The 21536-nt window shown below is 42.4% G+C and overlaps 1 protein-coding gene across 1 annotated transcript in view; it reads right to left on the bottom strand.

Moving 5' to 3' along the window:
- LOC115345646 (galanin receptor type 1-like) overlaps positions 1–16206 on the bottom strand; it is a 34775-nt gene extending 18569 nt beyond the window's left edge. The window contains 2 exon segments of the mRNA XM_030024798.2: positions 15552–15650; positions 16121–16206. The gene's annotated coding sequence lies outside the window, so the exon portion shown is untranslated.
- Positions 16207–21536: the final 5330 nt, after the last annotated feature.

Here is a 21536-nt window from a genome sequence, read left to right as displayed (position 1 = left end):
CTTCTTGTAATACTATTCATATAACTTCATGTAACATTCTAGAGAAGGCTATTGAAAGTGATTTCAATAGCTATTTCTGTATTTTAGATCTGTTTGGGGGTTGGGTTTTTTCCCTTTTTCTTTAGTGGGCAGTCATACCAGCAAGTATTATTTAAGAAGCACCCATAGCAATCATAGCAAATGAGAGCGTGCATTTTTTTCTTTTAGTGGGTTTGGGCAAAATAATAAAAACTGCACCACGAGTGGTTTCTACTGCAGTGGATTTGAGACAATGCATGCACGAATTTGAGAACTGCACATGTGTGTCAGCTGCAGAGCAAACACAGCTTTGCAGATCTAAAAGACTGCATGGCACACTAAGTGGAAAACGGGCAGAGGGCAGCACAGTTCTAGCAGTGAGGAGGGACAGATCATAGGATTGTTTAGATTTGTAAAAAAAGTTTACAAAAATCACCTAAATTCTTACAGAAGGGACATTACCAGCTTTCTTATCCATCATCAGAATCCTACTCAAATTTTTTAAAAAACTGGACTGCTCCAGGTTTTTTTTCAGATTTCAGTGAGAGTGTTATAACTGGGGGAGCGGAAGGAAAGGTGAATACTCTGGATGGAAAGTGGCAGTGACCTGCTGAATTAGACATCCAGTAAACTAGGTGCAAAAATTCAGCTTGCTTTTACTAGGGAACTGATATACTGTAAATCTGACTTCAAATGGAGGCTGGTTGGTGTGGGAGTATTCCTGGCTGGTCTTACTTGGGAGGAAATATATCCAGTGGTAATTTACGTGCTTTGCTGAAAACTTATCCTGAAACTGTGTGTACTGTGGCATTCAAAAGCTCCAAAAAAGGTAAAGATTCCTTCTTCTGTTTCCCTCTTTCTGCCACTTCTCAACTGCTTTAAATGGTGTGTTTTTGACAGGGAGAAATCCCCTGTCCTCGAGAATTCACAGCCCAAATGCAGTCGGAAGGGAACTGACCATGCCGAGACAAAGTACTTGCCGTAAGACATATTAGTCCAACCAGGAGGAGAAGAGCAAGTCACTTTACTGAGTGAAGGAGCAGAAATAGCAAGTGACCCTGTAACGTCTGATTTGCTGATAACATCCACATCGTGTGTGGTACTTCAAAATTCATGGTATTTCACCTGAAAACCAGAAACAATAAACAGTAAGTGGATTGAGCTGCTTTACAAATTCTGCTGTTCTTTAGAAACTCTGTTGCTCCCTGGGTGAAGACAACAAACATTTAAGCATGAGTAAGAGGATGTAGGAAAAGGAAACTGGGTATTCTCTGTGGAGGAAAAAAAAGGTAGAAGTCTGACAGACATCACCTAGATCAAGACTGAACTGGAAGCCAGATGCTGTTGCCATTGTTGGAGTTGATGTTGGGCTAAATGAAAGCATTGCACTCGTGTGCTGAGTCCCTGACTAGACAGGCATCAGAGGTGTCTTGTTGAGAAAGGACAGCACTGGACCTTTATGGATAAATTGGCAATCCCACAGTAAGGAGACGAGAGGGAGAATGTCAGCCCTGGGAACAAGGGTGGGGGGAAAAAACCCAAGACATTAGATGGTAGTATTTAAATGGTAACTTTTTTAGCCTGTGTAGGTACAAACTACTTTGTCCACTTTCTGATTGCTAATGGGTGCTTCAGCTCCTAATTACACTGAATATAAGCTATGTTGTAAATCACTCTTACTGTTTTGAGTCATGGTTCAGCTTTTTGGTATCTGTGCTTTAGCTTTCTAAGCCTTTTGTCTTTTGAGTGGAAGGAGGCCACTCAAGCATAACAGCAAGCAAAAACCTTACTGCCATACTTCTCTCTCTGGAGAATGTGGGTTACATCTCAGATCCATTTAAAGGAAAACAAGCAGGCGTCCAGCCCCAAAAGTCCAGTTTGTGGCTTTGAGTTCAGTAGCTGTCTTGGGCTAAAAGGCCCTTTAGGCTGAGTGACAAGCTACCTAGATGCAACTACTAGGAAACAAGCAGTGGTAGGTCTGAAATTTCTTCACTTGGATTGTAGCAACCCTCTCCAGTTGTGATCCCAAGCTTGGTTATACCCTCATGAGAGAAGGTGCAGTGTCCATTCCTCTTGAAGTATGACCCCAAGAGAGGCAGGAGGTCCTGCTGCCTGCTCTGCATATATTGGCCCCAAAAATGAGAGCCCAGGTTCAATTCCTTTCCAACCCTGCATAATTCCTTTCCTAGAGGAACTGAAACCTTCATACCCTTGACACTAAGTTACTTGTCCACCAGGCCATAAGCCAAGCTGTACAGGGTAGTCTTGCTCATGTAGGAACTATGATGAAGTGCTGCAGCGAGTACAAACATCACAGGACCAGAAGAAAAAATAATTGACTGTTCAAGCTAGGCACTTGGTGGAGGAAAGAGGGGGTTCTGAAGTGTGACTTCTCTGCTTCATGAATTTTAGGATTAAAAAGTCCATATAATGAATAAGTAAATCCTTTCAACTTTTGTGAGCTGTAAGGTTTGAGTCTCTTGGGTGGAGGGTTGGAATTGAACCTCTGTATCTCACTCTGGCCATGAAAATGTCAAAACATTGTATGATATGAAAAGATAGAAACATCTTTTATGAGGAGTCTGAAATTGTTAATGTGCTATGTCAGTATGTGAACTAAACTGGAATCTCAGGGGTGATAAAGAGCCATTTCTTGCCACTTGTGGATCCTGGAGGGCTGGACAGGAGTTTGGTAAATAGCTGCCCATTTGGCACAAGCCTGTCTGTGTGTGCACAAGGGAGAGCCTTCAAAGCACAGAAGGGGTTGGTTTAATCAAACAGCTGGCTGAAAGGGTACTCTGCTGCATATAAGTAACTAAAGTCACAATTACCAAAGATCAATCACTTGGTCTCTTTTGAAGAGTTTCAACTTAATCTGAACAGTTTATTAGGCTGTAAAACTCTTCCCCGATGAAAGGGGTTTAGATTGAACATAACTGAGAAGAGAGTCCTTTCATTTTAATTGATGACAGCTTCTAGTACAGCTGCTCTGAGCTCTGTGGTGTTGCCATTGGGATGGTGCAGTCAGGATTTAAAGCAGATGGAGGTTTATTGATTGATTCTTAATCTATTAGATCAGTTTGTACTATTTTTCTCTTTAATAAGACTTAATCATGGAACTGTTTGAGTGGGCTGTTGGCTGTCTCTGTGGATCTGCTTTGTTTGTATTGCTTAAGCATTGGCTGAGGTAAGAGCTCATGGAGTATACAGCCATGTAACAATAGCAAAACAAAGCATATTCTTAAAGGTAAATAGAGGCTAAATACTGACACTGTGACAAACCAACCAAAAGCGTTCTGTGCTTTCCATCCCCGGCAAGGACAGGAAGATCATATGGGTGTATCTACACAAATTTGCATCAAAATTGCTCTTCTGAACTGGCGCTGCTAATTGTCCCCACTTCTTGTAGCTTGTACCACAGTCACTCTCCAAATTGGCTTCTATTGGCCTGCACTATTTCCTAGCAAACACATAGCCTAAAATATGGTAAGCTAAACTCTGGAAATGTTCTGATCTGGCAGAACTTCATGTTATATTTCACTCTAAAATTTGCATGGAGCTGATCCGAAGTTAATATTCTTCCCTCAAATGATTAGACTGTTAACCTGTTTCCACAGAATAAATAATTTTAGATAAATTTCTAACTGATTTTTGACTGTCAATCAAAGAAATGGCTGATTTAGTAGAAGGTCCTTTGAACTAACAAAAGTCCTTTAGGTTCCAAGTCCTTCAGTGCTATATCTGCACTGCTCTCAGGAGTACACTCCTTTCCAGGAGTGTCAGTTCTTGCAAATTCCATCTTTCTCTCATCCATTTTAATGGGTTGGGAGGGGGAGCTGAAGTATACCATCAGTTTACCTTCACACAGATTTGTGGAGCAGTCTCAGGTTTTCAGAGAAACAATTTTGTTTTGCTCATTGCCTGAGTGAAGGTATTGCTGAATTGTTTTCTATTCTGTATGTTGCAACATCTTCAGATTATTCACTAAAAATTACCTGTGGGTAGTTTATCTATTTTGCAGGGGTCTTAGCACATAAATTGTGCTAAGGACTAAGTTTTCATTCCCTGAGGGAATGCCATTAAAATAGGAAGTATTTCTAAAAATCTCTTAGGAGGCCTTATAGGAGATTCAGGCTATGGGGCTGAATATGTAGTATGCACGCTGACTGCCCAACTTGCTTATAAGCAATCAAAGCACTGCACTTGCAGGCAGTGTATTTCAGAAGAAAAACGAACTCATTTCCTGAATAATGTAGGCTGTGTGAAAATAGTTACCTGTAGTGGTGAGGAGACAAATCCAATGTTGCAGAACATTCTTGGATGTATGAGAAAAAACTAAGGTAGTTATTCAGAAGCTTATGGAACAGATAAAATTAAAAACGCAAACAACTTCTGAAGAATTACTACTTCAGTGTGTACATAATTTGGCATCACCTAAACCATAGTCGTATGTAGCTCATGTTCAAACAGTTGTCTTTAAGAGTGTGTCTGTAGAAAGCTTCAAAACAAATCAGAGATTTGCCTTTCCCATCCTTGAAGAGCTGTTTTATAATGACTTGTAAAGTCAGTCTCCAAGGTAGAAAATGATGTTGGTAATAAACAGATCACATTCAACCTGATGCAGATCAAGGGAGCAGAAACATTTTGTCCAATCTTCCTCTGAGCAGTCTCCCATATACTAAAACAACTGATAATAATCTCTGCCAAGCTCTTTTATCTCTTGAGGTGTTGTTTCATATTGTATGCTAAGATAAAGACTTTCTTTCTCAATGCTAGAACCTCCAGTCTGCTAAAGAAGGAAACTTAAATATACATTCTGGTAAAAGGCTTCAGGCTCTCAATAACTCTTACATAATTCATATGCTCTGCTAAAATAGCTTATCAGCTATTTTTAAAAAAAAAATCTCTATTTTCTGTAGAGTCGGCTGGGACTATTTTTTGAAAAAACAGAATGTCTTTTGCTCCCTATCTTCTGTGACTTGAATGTTCAGTGCTCAAAATGCTTTTTCACAATTTAACTTCATGCTGTGTTCTGCTTATTCTAATTTAACTTCTTCACTAGGAATAGAAAGTAAGTCATGTAAAACTTGCACTGATTTATAGTATAGGTTTTAGAGTCAGTATGCAGTATATGCTTAGGTCAGGGAAGGTTGTAATATGCCTAAACTGATTCAGTCTTTTGTGATTAGATACTCTGTAAAGTTACATGGGAGAGTGTTTTTAGTTAAGCTCCATGTTGTTATATATAAACAATCATGTAATTCAAAACTATCGGTGAATAACATAAATAACCTGCATCCTTCTTTCTACATTGCAGGAGCTCTAGGGAATATAAAGGGTAATTTGTCAAAATCCATTTTAACTTAACCTGTGTTTGAAAGCTTTCAACTCCAACAGTGTATGATCCAGCAATCCAAGATCTGATTCTTTTTTTTAACTTCCTTTGAGATTATCTAGCTTAACTATATGTACATGACAGGAACTCTTGAGTACATTTTTCTGCAAACTCCAGTTAGAGTCTCTTTAAAGTGAGGTAAAACTCAGCCTTACTGGCAGAAATTTATCCAAGCAGAATAACTGACTAGGAAAACTAAAGTTGAACTGTTCACCTATCTTTGTTTGTTAGTTGTAAACCTTTTAGTGAAACCTTTTCCTTTTGGTAAAGAATCAGTAAGAATACTTTCCAATTACTTGAGAATATGCTCAAAATATCCACAGAGATCTTTTGCCGTGCTGATGAATTGGACTGCTAAGAAAAGAAATTAGTACTTCAGTGAAAGTTTTTCAGCTTTAGATAGGTACTTAGTCAACAGTCGAAGTCCCATCAGCTCCACTCTTGAAGCAATGACAAGTTGAAAACTGTTAAGAATTCAAAATTCAGACAGTGACTTTTCTCTGTGTAATAGGTATCATGGTTGCACATATGAATAAATGCAGCAGCATAGAAATATCGGGCTCTCTTTATATAAACTGAAGTGTGTGATGCTGTTGACTTTGCTTTAGGCACTTTGGCAGGCTCTTTTGAAGTAGTTAAGTAAATTAAGCACTGGTGACTTCCCTGTCTCTCCTAAACTGGCTCTATCACAGGCATGATGAGGCAGGTCTGGTTAAACACGCAGCAGTTTAGGTGCTACTTAGTGTGGGGATAAATCCTTCACATGACTTTTTCATGTCTTCCTTACTGGACAGGTAGATGCATGGCAGCTATTGCTGATTACAAATACCCTACAAATTACTTTTGCCTTACCTAGAATTTATAATAAAAATAAAACAACTCCATTTGAACAGCCAAAAGCATTGTATCCACACTTTGTTTGCAGACTTTCTTATGCAGTTTAATTTTTGATAAGGCAGGTAGAGTTGTTTAACAAAGCTTGTTATTCATTTATGACCAATTGAGTAACAAATTATTATCTTGGCTCTAATAGAAATTGTATTGGAATAAAGCTACAGAAAGAGAAGACTGTTGGGCATACAGTGTTGGCAGGTATATATAAAACTAAGACAAGAAGATGCCAAAATCATAATAAACCTCAAAACAGGATGCATGTTGATACTTGTTGCTTATTCTGTAGAGAATAAGGAACATGTCCTGGCTTGTGTCATCAGGTTCAAGACAACCTATCTCTTCCTCTGTGCTCCTGTGGTTTTGTGCATAGCTTTTTTGTGAACTGAGCGTGATCAAAGTGATGCGAGGGATGTCTTACATTTTGGCATTACACAGAAGAACAAGATGTCTTGATTTGGGTCCTCATATGTGATATATTTTGTAGGGAACACCGTTCGGAAGATCTCGCGATGTCACGGAAAGGTAGAAGGCTAGTCGTCGCCTCCCTATGACATATCAGTAATCCCACCTACCGTTGTTAGTATAAAAGGAATTAACTGCGCAATAAAGGACGGAGTTGGCACTCACACCATGTGTGTTATCTGTCTCTTCCCTGGTCCGGGCCGACCAGTGATCTAATCGCGGCACCTTGATATGTAGCACTGCTACATAGTGGTGACCCCGACGTGCTCGGCCGCACAGGCGACGATGAGGCTTGCGCAAGCGATTAAGGTATTAAAGGTGTTAGCTTATGAGGTGGGTGCCCGCGGTTCGATTAGGAGGGGCCCCACGGGCGAATGCATCCAATGGATGCTGCGCCGGGGGGACATTGAGTTTCCTAGATAAGTTTTGAGCCCCCCAAATTGGGGAGAGATTCGGGAGTCCTTGCTCCGATCCGAGCGCGGAGCTGCTGAACGATCGCAGAGTTGGGGGCAGGTGGAGCAGGTGGTCGCGGCGGGACGGGAGGCTGAGGCGTGCTGGCTGGCGGCGCGAGCTGCTGCGTCTGCGGGTGCAGCGCCGCCTCGGGAGCAGCGGGGACAGCGCCCTCGGGGACAGCGGGGACAGCGCCCTCGGGAACAGCGGGTCGGACTCAGACGGAGCGGGCGGCCGTGGAGCGGGGCTCGCAGAGTGGGCCGTCTTTGATCGCGGACATGGGCACGGAGGGTGCGGCGGAGACGGAGGTTTTTCCTGCAGAGGCGGCACCAGCGGGACCTGATGCGCCCCCCCCCCCCCAGTATCCACGAGAGGAGTTGCGGCGGGTGCTTCGGCAGCTCATGGGGAGGGACGGTTTGCAACGCTTCAGGCACAGGCACAGGGCATACGCGGGCGTGACTTTCCGGCACTTGCAACAACTGCCTTGGCCGCACTTGGGCGTGTCTCGGCCATGGATAGAGCGGACCCCCCTTGCGTGAAAGTTCCGCAGGGGATTGCCGAGAGGTTTACTGCCTTTTTAGATCGGCTTCAGCTTGCCGTGTAGGCGGCAAACCTCCCGGAGGCGGCTAAAGAGGCGATTGTGCTTGAATGTGCTAGGGCTCAAGCTAACCCACAGAGCGCAGCGCTTGTCTCTCATTTGCCAGCGGGTTCGTCCCTAGGTAACATGATACGCCAGGTACTGGAGAGAGAGCAACAACGGGAAGCGCGTCCGGTAGTGGCGGCCTTGCAAGAACTTTTGCAGGCGGGTACAGCCTGATACTGCTTTTGAGGAGGCAGTCTGTAAGCAGGCCGCTAATGAGCAGGATTCTGATTCTGATAATAATTCTTTTGTATCAGGCAGGGTGGACTCTGAAAAAGAGCCGGATTTATATCCCTCATTACCTCCACCGCTGCCTGCCGCGGCCGTCCCGCCGCTGCCTCCCACGGCCTCTGCGCGGCCGGGACCGCTGCCGTGCCGCCGCCGTCCCCCACCCCCCCACCCCAATCGCCTGGTACTCCCTCTCCAGGGTCTGCAGAACTTACAACGGAACCTGGCTTTGCTGCACTGCCTGTATCTCTTTCTCCTGCTACTCCCTCTAACTCTGTGCCTCTGTCTAATCCATGACGATTCACTTAATAATTTGGGAAAAAATACACATAGTTTGATGCAACGCTGTCGAGAAAAAGCTCTACAGCAAGGAGATACCATGTTTACTTTTCCTGTTGTATGCACACCTGCCTCAAGAAATGCAAGAACCTCAAGAGTTAGAGTTCTTAGGATCAGTCATCATGAATCCCTGTGTGATGTTTAATTACATCCATAACACCACTCAAAAGGGTCAGAATGTAAATGCTATTTTGCCTGTATATAGAAATGCTACAGCTTGGTTTAACTATATCTATTCCAGAATATCACACTCTTTTTTCTATTCCAGCTGCTTTACCTACGCGGATGTTTTTAATTTGTGGGAATAGAGCGTGGGAGAGGAATTCCATCGAAACTTAACAGGAGGCCATGTAGCCTCGGACAACTTACGTTACTAACACCCGATATTAATATGATTCACAGTAAAAGGCTCACGATAACTGACACAGGTTTAACTGGATGGCTAACAAGTTTGGGAATTACAGGATGATTAAAAGATTTGCTTATGCATGGCTTAGTTATTTTAATTGTAATATTAGCAGTTGTAATGATTGTACCACGTATCATAAAATAGTTGAACGTATGATTGCAAAAGCATTTCATGTAACTTGGCTTGCATAAAAATAATTTTAAAAGAGAGAGAGAGAGAGAGAGAGGGGAAGAGACAGGAAAAAAAAATTAATGAAAACAAACGGCTGGAGAGGGGGAAGAGAGATGCGGTTGCGGAACACACAGAAATGGCAGCTGAAGAGTGAGAACATGTAAGAGAAATAACCCTGCAGACACCAAGGTCAGTGAAGAAGGAGGGGGAGGAAATGCTCCAGGCGCCGGAGCAGAGATTCCCCTGCAGCCCGTGGTGAAGACCATGGTGAGACGGGTCGTTCCCCTGCAGTCTATGGAGGTCCACGGTGGAGCAGATCTCCACCTGCAGCCCGGGGAGGACCCCACACTGGAGCAGGGGGATGCCCGAAGGAGGCTGTGACCCCGTGGGAAGCCCACGCTGGAGCAGGCTCCTGGCAGGACCTGCACACCCGTGGAGAGAGGAGCCCACGCTGGAGCAGGTTTTCTAGCAGGACTTGTGACCCCGAGGGGGACCCACACTGGAGCAGTCTGTTCCTGAAGGACTGCACGCTGTGGAAGGGACCCATGCTGAAGATCTTCATGAAGGACTGTCTCCCGTGGGAGAGATCCCACGCTGGAACAGGGGAAGAGTGCGATGAGTGCTGCCACTGAGGAGGATGAAGTGACAGAGATAATGTGTGATGAACTAACCGCAAAACCTCATTTCCCGTTCCCCTGTCCAGCTGTGGAGGAGAGAGTGATAGGATAGCTATGGCAGGTAACTGGTGTCCAGCCAGGATCAACCCATCACATAGACAGAATGCATTATAACATAGAATGAAATTACATTGCAATTGGGAATTTCAAAATTCAAAAAAAAGGGCTCTGTGTAACTCCTTTACAAGGGAATGAAAGTGTATATATGAAATTAGCAGAATAAGGTGTTTTTCAAAGAATTGTCTAATACTGTTGAATGCTTAAATCCAAAAATATGATTTGAAGGTTTAAATTTGTGTATCTGAATTTATATTGCTATTGGAGAATTATTAATCATTTGTGTGTTTGCAGCAATCAGAATCACCTGAGGAGCAGTACGAGGATTGCGTCAGTTCGAAGCTAGAGTCCTCGCTGCCTTCCTCGTGAATCTGATGTTCCTAAACAAAAAAGGGGGCAATGTGGGAGCAGCTCGGAACACCTGGCATTTGTTTTGAAGAGTGACCGTTAGAATTTGTTGTGCTGCATGTTTGCCAAGCCTTGAAGAACTAGTTTTACAAGGTCAGGTTGGAGGATGGCCTTGTGTAGGCCTGGGAAGATGTGGCTGAAGACAGTCACGAGTATGTCTATGGAATGTTTTTATCTTTAACTGTTCTGAGGACTGGCAAACATCCCAGCTGGGTCAGATATGCCCTCCTGTGTTAGTATTGGCTGTGAGTCGTTAGTACTTTCTGGATCTTTGTTGAAACATATATAAGTTGGATTCTTTTGTGAAATAAAGGGAATCTTGCACGGAAAAAAAAAAAAAAAAAAAAGGCAAATTGTGGGAGATTTCATAGAAAATGGGGGAACATTTCTTTGAGCCTGATTATTTAGAGTTAGCATAAGTAGCCCGCAGTCAACATGAGTGGACCGGAGTACGCTCCCTTTAAGCCACTACAGTATTTGCATGTTACCGTAGACACCTATAGTAAATATATTCTCACTACAGCGCACAGGAAGCAGAATAGCTTGGCGGTTGTACAACACTGGCGTGCTTGCATAGCCCAGCTGGGGATTCCACGACAGATCAAGACGGATAATGGTACAGCTTATGCTGCGGAAAAGGTGAAACGATTTTGTGCAATCTGGGGTATAGCCCTTGTGCATGGCACTCCTTATAACAGCACCGGCCAGGCCATTGTAGAACGAGCACATCGAACCTTAAAGACCCTGCTAGATCGTCTTAGGGAGGGGGACCAGGCGGAGCCCTCCTGCTTACGGGATAATTCACCTGTTCTCCGTGCACAGCGTCTCCTGTTAACTGCGTTAACTTCATTAAATCAGACAATTCGGGGGGACCTGGACCAGATGACGGCGCAACGACATTTTACGGCTACGGAAGAGAAAGGCCCCTACCCGTTGGTCCGTGTGTGTGATCCCCAGACACGCCAATGGGACGGACCGTTTGAGCTGCGTTGCCTCAGGCGGGGGTACGCCTGTGTACAGATACCTGAAGGGCTACTGAAATGGGTCCCTAGTCGCATGGTTTGTCCTGCCCTAACCTTGTAGTGTTTGAGTGTTTTTCTTTACAGATTGCTGTTATCCTTTCCTGGCTTGTGATGTCTTGGGTATCTGCTACGAATTTCTGATGCTGGAGCAATTAATAAACAAGATAACAGAACTGCAGAAGCAAGAAGGCGCTGCAAGACCTTTATAGCAATTAAGAAAAATGTCATTTTGGCTTGGAGCATTTAGCTGCGGGATGGGGACTTAGGAGTTGGTTTGTATCTTTGTTAAAAATCGGGGTTTCTTTTATTCTTGTGTATTTTATTAGGTATAATGTTGCTTTTACTGTGTTTAATTAATTGTGTTCATATATCTTGTAGGTCACCTTAGCCAACATAACAGGTCAAGATTCTCTGTGCACTGCAACCACATCACAAAGCCCGTGAACCAATAGACAGGATGGCTATGACTCGTGCCAGCGACCGCATGTGCCATAGGCTCCCTATGTTTCAACTGAGGCGAATTTTAGCACCCGCTGGCCACGTGTGCTGAAATCTGTTCCTCTGCAAATGTACAAACACCGGGATTTTCCGAAGAGCATCGGGCTGGTGTACGGCAAGGCCATCGTTGCCTCTGTGGGGACGCCCACGTAAAGCTGGCACCTACCGATTGCTGGGCTGAGTTCGCGGATGGTGGTGACTAGATCTGCTAATGCTCTTCTAATAGAAAAAGGGAGGGGGAATTGTTGTGGGAACATATTTAGCTAACGGTCACAAGAGCATTCCAGACACCTTTAGAAGGCCTTGAACAGAATAAACAAGAAGACAAAAATAAGAAAGATACCAATTAGAAAAACACAGGTGCATATTCCACGATAAAGAGAACTTGGCACAAACAACCTCAATTCAGCAGTTTATCTTGACCAATTAGACTGAGATAAGTCTCGTATGTTTAGTTAGTATGACCAATTATATTTTATGTCTATGCGCGTGTGCAGTGTTGATGCAGCCAATCATTGAGTGCAACTGGACGCGTGGACAGTGCATGAATAGTGTGTGTAACCAATGGGAGCTAGTTGGACATGAGGAGGGGGAGATGTAGGGAACACCGTTCGGAAGATCTCGCGATGTCACGGAAAGGTAGAAGGCTAGTCGTCGCCTCCCTATGACATATCAGTAATCCCACCTACCGTTTTTTAGTATAAAAGGAATTAACTGTGCAATAAAGGACGGAGTTGGCACTCACACCATGTGTGTTATCTGTCTCTTCCCTGGTCCAGGCCGACCAGTGATCTAATCGCGGCACCTTGATATGTAGCACTGCTACAATATTTGTAAACATATATATGACTCTATGCAAAGGGTAATCAAATCCCAGTGCAGAGTCTGAGGAGACATACTTGTGTTGTGAAAGCTAGAAGCAGAACGTCACCCTGGAGAGGCACTGCTCCCCTTGTTAAATACCAGACTTGCTGGTGTTTAGATGAAGAAAGGTGAGAATATACTACAACTTTACTGGAGTTTATGAGCTTGGTCCATCCTGATTTAAAAAATCGATCATTCTATGACAGCATGAAAACACTTAGGTAGCTTCTCATGGCGATAACCTAGTTTAAGGCCAGTTCACAAACCTATTTTTCCTGTGTGTGTATCAACTTTACCTAGTTGGTTGGGTAAGATCACTTGTCTGTTTCATCTCCTAATACTCCTCTTTCTGTAATAAGATATACTGTCAACTGGCCAGCTTTCTAACATCACAAAATTCTGCAATAGTTCTTCTGAGTAAGTCCTGGTGTCTTGCTGTGAAAATAGCCCTTTTACTCAGTCATTCCAGACTGTATCACAAAATGCTGCTTGTTACAAAAGGACAGATGTAAGTGTACATGCTGTGTTTTAATATCATCTTAGCAAAAAGTTTCCATGGTGATTTTCTCTCATAGCTGCAAGGAAGCTCTCTTTCCAATAGAACCACAGCAATTTTCTATATATCTACCCCCTTATTCAGGTTACTTCCAAATTCCTCAGTTAAAGAAACCTGCTCTTAAGCATGACAATATGTTGTATAGATGATCAAGTACCTCAGAAACAATGGATCCTAAGTTGGTAAATTTTCTGGTCTAACAAAGGCATCCCAAGACAAAGGTACTTTGAAGTCTCTTAACAACACCTCTGGAAAAGAAATTATTATTATATATAGGTTCTCTTATTTGCCCACAGCTCTAGATGTTTAAGAGCACATGCTTGTGCTTCATGTCAGATTCTGAGGCAGCTAACTTAAAATACTTGCAGCAAATTTTAGATTTTTTAGATTTGAGTTAATAATTTCTCTGAAAGCCTTTGGCAGACTTTGAATGAACAGTTCTGTTTAGTTTCCAGTTTGTTCAGTGCAGTCTGGACAAGAGGCACAACTAGTCAACTTATTTCCTGCATTAGGTTCATAATACTTCTGAGGTAGGAAAATAACCTCTACTTTTGTGTGTGCCCAGTACAGTTGGTTGCAGATATATAGCAAAGAAAAGTCATTGCATAAGCCTTTAGGAATTGCTAATGAAGTGACAAGCACACAGCTGATTATTTAGAAACTTGGTATAAGAACATGAATGTGTTTCAGTGTAAATACAGTAGAAATCTACCATATAATGGATGTCTGTTGTATTTGTAGCTATGTTGTGGTATAGTGAGGTATAACAGTCAATATTAGACCTTCTGTAGCCCTACTCATATTTAGCTTGCTGTTCTTCTACTTTGTGCTGTAATTAGTGGTTAGGCATGTGACTTGGTAGATACATTACTGTTGTAGAATCCAAAGGTCTTGTTTTGGATTGGGAACACTTCAAAAAGCATAGATTAGTAATAATCCCTGGACCATTGCAGAGAGATGTGCAGGAGAGGAGGAAGTAAAGCACATCTGCTTTTACCATCTGTCAGGGCTGAAAACCAGTCATGAAATTAAGAATATTGGTAAGGAATGATCTCCGTAAAATGAAAGAAGATGCCTTATTACTTCTTGTCTATATCCCTTTCTGATATTTTGCTTTCATTAACCCTGAGTCTTGTCAACAAAGACATATGTGAGACCTCTTTAATGGCTCTCAAAAGTTTGAGCTCTTTCTGGTAAATCCTTAGCTTCAGAGACCCCAAGTCATTTGAGGGCAGTTCTTGCTTTTTCAATGCACAAGTGTGACCACAGAATGGGAGCTGGTCTGTGAGATCTCCTGGGAAGAAGAAGAAAGAAGGAGGCGGGGCAGGAGGGCTGATGTCTGAGCTTACGCATTCTCACTGTCTACCAAAAAGGCAAGCTGGAGCTGACTTGAAGTGGTTTGGCGTGGGTGGGATGGAGAGAAGGAGCAGTGGGACAGAGTGTGCTTCCTCCCAGAAAGTGTGGGAAAGTGGACATGGAATCACTTAATGAGAATTTTCCTCAAAATGACTAGTTCTAGTCTTTACTCTGTATAAATACTGTATACATTTATACTGTGTATAAAGGCAAAAGCTATTGTTTTGTTGGGAATATTAATTTCAGGATTGACTGTTGAAACTGGAAAGATTTTTAGAAAACCTTGGCTGCTTCAGTATATTTTATTAAACTGGAAAAAAAAACCCCAACCCAACCCCAAGTTTCTTGATTTACTGTCCTGCTCACCAGCATAATACAGAACAACTGACTTGGCTTTCTCCATGGTATTGCATTTTACATTGACATTTTAAAAAAAAAGGGTGTGTGTGCGCGTAAGTGTTAAGTAGAGGACAGAACACTAAAATTAAAATCCATAAAACCCAGACTCTTCCAATATCCTGGAGTATACTGACAAGTTTGCAGTTAAAGGTGGTTAGGAGCTTCTTCTCATAACTATTTTCTGGTGGAAATGCCTGTTTCCCAAAACTGAAAAAATTTGCTGAAAATAGCTGGCTAACTGCTTGGGACAAAAGGGGAGAGAGAAGGGCAATATCCTCAGCTCTAAATTAAAATGGAATTTTTCAGAACTAAATATTATTATTATTGTTAATAAAATGTTGTAATCTACAAATAATACTGTGTACAACTTCAATGATATTTATGCAGAAATATCTTTGGGATTTTGTTATGTCTTGAGAGCACAATTTATAATAATTATAGTTTAGCAGAATAAGTAGCAAACAATAAGAGTTTTAAAGCAAAGATATGTAGGAAAAAAAGTTTAAACTCAGTGGAAGACAGAATACTTGAAACTTTTCTCATACTCTTCTACTATGCTAAAAAAAAAAACCAAACCAAATCCACAAGATACCATCCTCTCTGCCACCATAATCTGGCTGTTGTTATGTGACAACAGATTTGAAGCATTGTGTGGAGACAGTCTTAAGCACCAGTGAACACTGTAACCTGAAGGTCACACCCAGTCACCTTCTTGCCGCTGATCGATAGCATAGTGTGAGTGACGTCGGTGGATGAAACACTCCTGTCCTTCCTGACCTGTATGATCTTCCATTCCCCAGAATAATCCTGAGAGTAAACACAAGTAAAAAAAAAAAATCAGTAAAAATGCAAATATTACACGGGCCAAGGCACAGAAATGTAATTTGCAATGCTGCATTCATGAACATTGGTCAGTTTACATCACTGAAAGATTTAGGCTAGGCCTATACTTAAACTTATACCAGCAGAGCTGTCAGGTATGAGCGCAGGGGTAAAACACCTTCAAAAGCAGTGTAGCTGCTTGTGACGCTCTGACGAATTATAGTCAATGTCTCAAACATTTGTTGAAGAACTTTGGTAGAGAAGACAGCCTCTGTAAAAGCGCTGGAGTTGTGTGAACAGGAAAATGTGGCTGGAGAAGGAGGGTGGGACCACGCTTCTCCAAAGCCACAATTCCTTATCTTAAGCGAAGAAGCACAATGTAAGCGCCTGGAGGAAAGGCCAGATAGTGGTCATGCCTGCATGGAGAGAGAAGCAACTCCCCCAAGCCCACTGACCCATTTCCAGAGAATCCTGGGAATGTGAACTGTGCATGTTGAGACCACTGACTCATTTTCTGGAACACTCAGGAGCTCGCACTGCGCTTGCTCAATGATGGCAAACCCCCACCTAGAAGGGTGGACCCTTTAGGTATAAAAGAAGGGAGGATGAGTTCTCAGTGCACGCCCTCTGGACCTGGATCTCTAGACTGGCTGGACCAATGCTGGACCCAAGACTGGTGAAACCCTTTTCTTCTCTCTTCCTTCTGCTCTCTCTCTCTCTTTTCTCCACAGTCCCTACACCTCATCCGTTTAAACATAAACTGTTGACCAAGTCTGGGACTAGGAGTGGATCTAGCCGCCCATGGGCTCCTCTTTGAGAAGGAGTCTAGAGAGCAAGGAGGCCCACTCTGAACCTCGTGACTCAACAGGAGGGCTCTCCTTATTTTCTTCTTTGAATTGATCCCCAAATAAGTAAGGCTTACATATGGTTAGCATGTGTTGTACAGTTCACTGACATAGTTCCGTGTTCCTTTTTCCGCTTCTTTTTCTACACCTCCTTTCTCTTTTTAAACAGCGGCTTAATGACATGATACAAGGTTCATATTGATAAGTTCACTTGTCCTTGGGCTGAATAAATGTTGATCATTGTTTGAACTCCCCTGGTGTCATTTCACCTCAATTCTGACAAAGGAAATCCACGAACCTAAGTCGCTCCAACCTTGGGACGTGACACTGCTGTATTTCAGGGCATGAGCTCCAGTGACGGAAGGAAAGGAAGGAATAAGGAGGACTCAGGCCAGGGTCAAGGATTACCTGGACAACAACTGCAGATCAGAGACAAAGATAATGACTTTTAGGCATCCGCCCAACACTCGAAGCAAAGTCGTTGAAATTCAGAGAAAAAAATCAACCTGTTACTAGGTGGCAGAAATGAAGCTGGTTAAGTAGACTTGCTATAAATTGGGTTTTCTCGTTGATAACCAAAAAGATTGGTTCTTCTCAGAAACCTGTGCTGAGCAGGAAACATGGGATTCAGTGGAGCTTGCTACCCTGCATGGCTGTGGGTGCCTAATGTCTCAAGGGCAGCTGCTACTTTAAATATATATGAATGGCTTTGCTCTTGCTGAAAAATTGGAGTGGGAAGTGGCAGAAATAGAGATTTGAGAATTCTGCTTTTAAACAGGAAAGAGTGCTTATATAGGAATCAATCCAGAGTTGGAAAACAATTTTTCTAAGTACTTTTTTTTTTTTAAACTGTTTCTGGAAGCCTTTTTAGTTATAATTTCTGAACTGAGTAGGGCAACAACTTCTGCTGTCCAGAAGGCTTTTGTGGTCAGTTCCATTGCTTTTTTAAAAGATTTTTCTTTTTATTTTCTTGGGGGGGAGGGGGGACGACCCAAACAAAAACCCCACCCATCTGAAGCAAGCTAGTTTGCATCCTGGTTCACAAAAATGGTTTATAGTCCTGACAATTAGCAAGCTGTCATTAGAGCACAGATTAAGTATGATTTTGATTGGGAAGCTCCTGCCACCTTGTGGCAAGAACTTTCACCTTTCTTGAATCAAAATAATTAAACTGGATACCTAAAACCTCTGTAGGACAAATGTGCAGCTAAACAAACAGAAAGCAGGGAGACCAGCCACTTTGTTTGGTTTGCTTCACTATTTGAGCATTACCGCTTGTAAATATTACTAGTATTTTAAAATAAGCATAATTTAAATGAATAGATGAGCTTATTGCAACTTTTTTTTGTGCAGCTGCTTCTTCCATCTTTCTTTCCAACACACTACAGAAATTAATTCTGTGGAAGTAGAGTATTGAGCCAGGAGAACCCGCAACAACTTTGGTATTTGTATAAAAAGTTGTCAACAAGAGTCATTGATGGGTGTCAGTGTAGTACTCATTTGTGTTCATCCTGTAAGGTATCTGCTTTCATTATGGCACTGTTTGCTTTCAACTGTAGGAAACATTCAGCTATAGCTTCCTTCCTAGCGACTACAAAGTTTTTGTGACATCTTGATGTATTTCATGAAGCCTTTTCTCTGTTCAGAACATGGGAAAATAAAACCAGTATCTGTGAAGAGAAACATTAATCTTTGTACTCATTCCTGTTTCTTTTGCATTTTGTAATTGGTGTCAACTGATGTGGTTCTGCATGTACATATCCTGAGAGTATATGGCATCATCTAAATTGTTTTCATGGATGCTGATCAAACTAGGGTCGTGAAACTGGCAGCCTCAGCCACCCACAAGGCAGAGTAACATGGGAAAAATAAGTTGTTTACTGACTTGGTTCGTAACCTCCTTGATTTCTCAAGCTTAGATTAATATTTCTCGCAAGGTCTTATCTGAGAAATAGTTGCAACCGTGCTGATTTAAACAGATTAAAGCAACCGATGAACCTCCCACCACCACCCCCTCCAAGTGTGAACTCATTCCCTTTTAGGACCTGAATCTAATACTGAAATCAGCAGAAGAAACAGATGGAATTTAGTTTGCAACAGTTAAGACTGCTGGTATTGCTTTTTTTTATGCAAACGGAAATCTTGATACATGGGATTTCCTCTTCCTAATATGTTTTAACAGTTTCTAATTAAAACACTGATAGCTGCACTCAGGAAATGCCAAACTGACAGCCTTGGAGATTGCAATCCTTACATGGAAGTAAGATACCAAGTGTGGATACCTGATAAGCAGCATTTATAATACTGTGTTAATGTGGCTTATCCCTAAGCCATTTCACTGTATGTGGTTTTAAAGCTGATTCCCACACAAAACTATATCCATGCCAAATGCTGGAGTGCTGTTACATAGGGTAGGTGATGCCATGAGCTGGTAGAGGATTTTATGGAGAAACCAAATTGCAGTTAAAAATAGCTGCCACTAGGCATCTGCATTTGCAAAGCCCTACTTCCCCAGCTGTGATAATCTACAGTTTAATCTGTGCTGGTAGTAAAAACACTAGCACTTTGGACTCGTAAGTATTGAAATTAGTGAAGTGCTGTGTGGCTGGAACAAGCCTTCCTAGCATGAAAAATAGTTCCACCACATAGTGTTATCCCCCTGTGTCCTGACAGCAACTGGTACAAGTTTAAGCGCTGCAGTTATTTTATAGCTTCTCAGCTTGCTCCAAAATATGTCTGAGGTGAATATCACATGATATAAACATAGGCATAGCTATTATCAGGGAGAGACAGCTGTGTAACAACATTCTGGACAATAAAGATACCTCTCAGAATATTTATTAAGAGAACAGTCCTGCCAGATGGACTCTGCAGGAAGGACGTACATCACGAATACCACATTATAAGAATTATTATACACAAACAGCTGCTACGGCTTATCCAGGGCTATTGGAAGAAAAAGACAGAAGAAACCTGACTGTGAGTCAAAGGAAGAATTTGGCTTTTAGCAGCTTTAAAAATAATAGCAGCTTTACATTCTGAATCTGCACAGAAGTGACCTGTTAAAAGTCCAAGCAGGAGCTTAGTGGCTCAGCAAAAATTGTTCTTGAACAAGGAGTTGGTGAGCTTAGTTTTCCTGCAAGCACGTGGAAACATAGTGTTTTAGGTAGTAGAAATCAGATCAAAGATTAAACTTGACTTTGCAAGGAGAGAAAGTTTAAAAAATAGGAAAAATAAATTGCAAGCAATGATGGTTATGTGATATTTACTTACTTTCGAAGACAGGGATAAGAATTTGAAAAGTTGAAAATTAACAAGGAAACGTGAGCTAGAACTAGACGACAAGTGGGAAAATGAATCTGAGCCTGCTATTTGCTGCTTTAAATTAAATTTGGGAGGTAGTTTTCTGTCATAGGCATAAAGATGGACCTGGCCTGGATCAAGCTTCAGATTAGGTAGAGGATATGTTCTAAAGAAAATATTTGTCTTTTCTCTTGATACTACATTCGTACCATTTAGGATTCTTTAGTCCACTTGAGTTGATGGTAAATGTTTATAAGCGAAGTTCACCACATTAGCAATGTGCAGCAGAATTCCAAGTGATGTGGTGGTTTCTGTTTAAGTTTTCCAGTTACTGGGAACTAGAGGATTGATGACAGACCTATGTTCCATCTAAGACATCAATTGCATAACAGGTCTGTGGGATTGTGAGACTTTGTTATTTCTCTGCAATGGAATCATAAACAAAAGCATGATGCCCTTTTGGTTTTCTGTACGAAGTATTAAGTAAAATAAAAATGATGATAAGCAAACCTTACTTCTTGTGAAACTGCAGGATCATGTTTTTGCATGTCTTTGTTTCTAAACTGTCACCTCCCACAAAGGGAGTGAACAGTCCCAGTAGGTTCAGAGACATAAGTATCTTTGAAAAGGTCACCTATACCTTGTGAGCATTTTAACCTTTACAAGTATCATACAATGGCTCTGTAAATCCTGATGAAAATCCAGCAGGTATAGTAAGAAGGGGTAGATATTTATTGGCTTGGGTATGGTCAGTGTGGCAAATTCAGGTCAGCAGTAATGTCACGACCCAGACTGGACAGACCAGGGAGTTGTGTTTAATTCGAAATTCCCTCGGGCTAAATTAAGGTGAAACGACACCAAACGATCAGTTAAAGATTTTATTTATGACAGAAGCAAGCTGAACTGGGGAGGCATGGTAGTAGGTGGCAGGGTTTCTCACAACAGGAATTGGCATAAGACTACTTCTGTAAACCATGTAACTATATACGTCAATTCAGGGAATAAGGAGATCCCTCCCACTGAGTCACGAGGTTCAGAGCAGACCCCCTTGCTTTCCAGACTCCTCCTCAGAGAAGGGCCCGGGGGCGGCTGGATCTACTCTTAGTCTCAGACTTGGTCAACGGTTTATATCTTGAAACAGATGAGGTGTAGGGATTGTGGAAACGGAAAGAGAGAAGACGACAGAGAGAGAAAAAGGAAGAGAGAAAGATCTCCCCAGTCCTGGGTCCAGCGTTGGTTCAGTCAGCCAACAGGTCCAGTTCCAGTGGGCTTGTGCACCCGGGGTTTCAGTTTGTGTCCTTTTATCATCCTTGCCCCTCCTTCGGGTGGGCACCTGAACTCCTCAGGTTAATGAGCAGTTTGTGAGCCTTTGGGCTTGGGGGTCGTTTGTGGAGTAACTTCTCCTTCCCTGCAGACATAACCATTGTTTGATCTTTATATCAGAACAGGGAGCTGCGCACCCTGCAGCACGCCCTCCCCCTCCTGTTGCTGATGTCTGAGCTGATGGGCTTTTCACCTTGGTTCCCTGCTGTGCAGGGTTTGTCTTTAAGCAGAACTTGCCCCACCACAATGTTTGGGACATTAACTCTTTCAGTCTCTCACAAGTAAGGTGCATACCTGTGACTGTGTTTACTGTAAGTTCAAATCTAAGAGACTCTTCTCTGAGCAGGCCAGCAAGAGGATGAGAGGCAACCATCACAGACTGCAGCAAGGGAGATTCCAG

Source organism: Aquila chrysaetos, chromosome 9 (genome assembly GCF_900496995.4).
Source record: "Aquila chrysaetos chrysaetos chromosome 9, bAquChr1.4, whole genome shotgun sequence".
Classification (NCBI taxonomy): Eukaryota; Metazoa; Chordata; class Aves; order Accipitriformes; family Accipitridae; genus Aquila; species Aquila chrysaetos.
The sequence above is the reverse complement of the archived record's forward strand: the minus strand, read 5'-3'. Positions and strand labels throughout refer to the sequence as shown.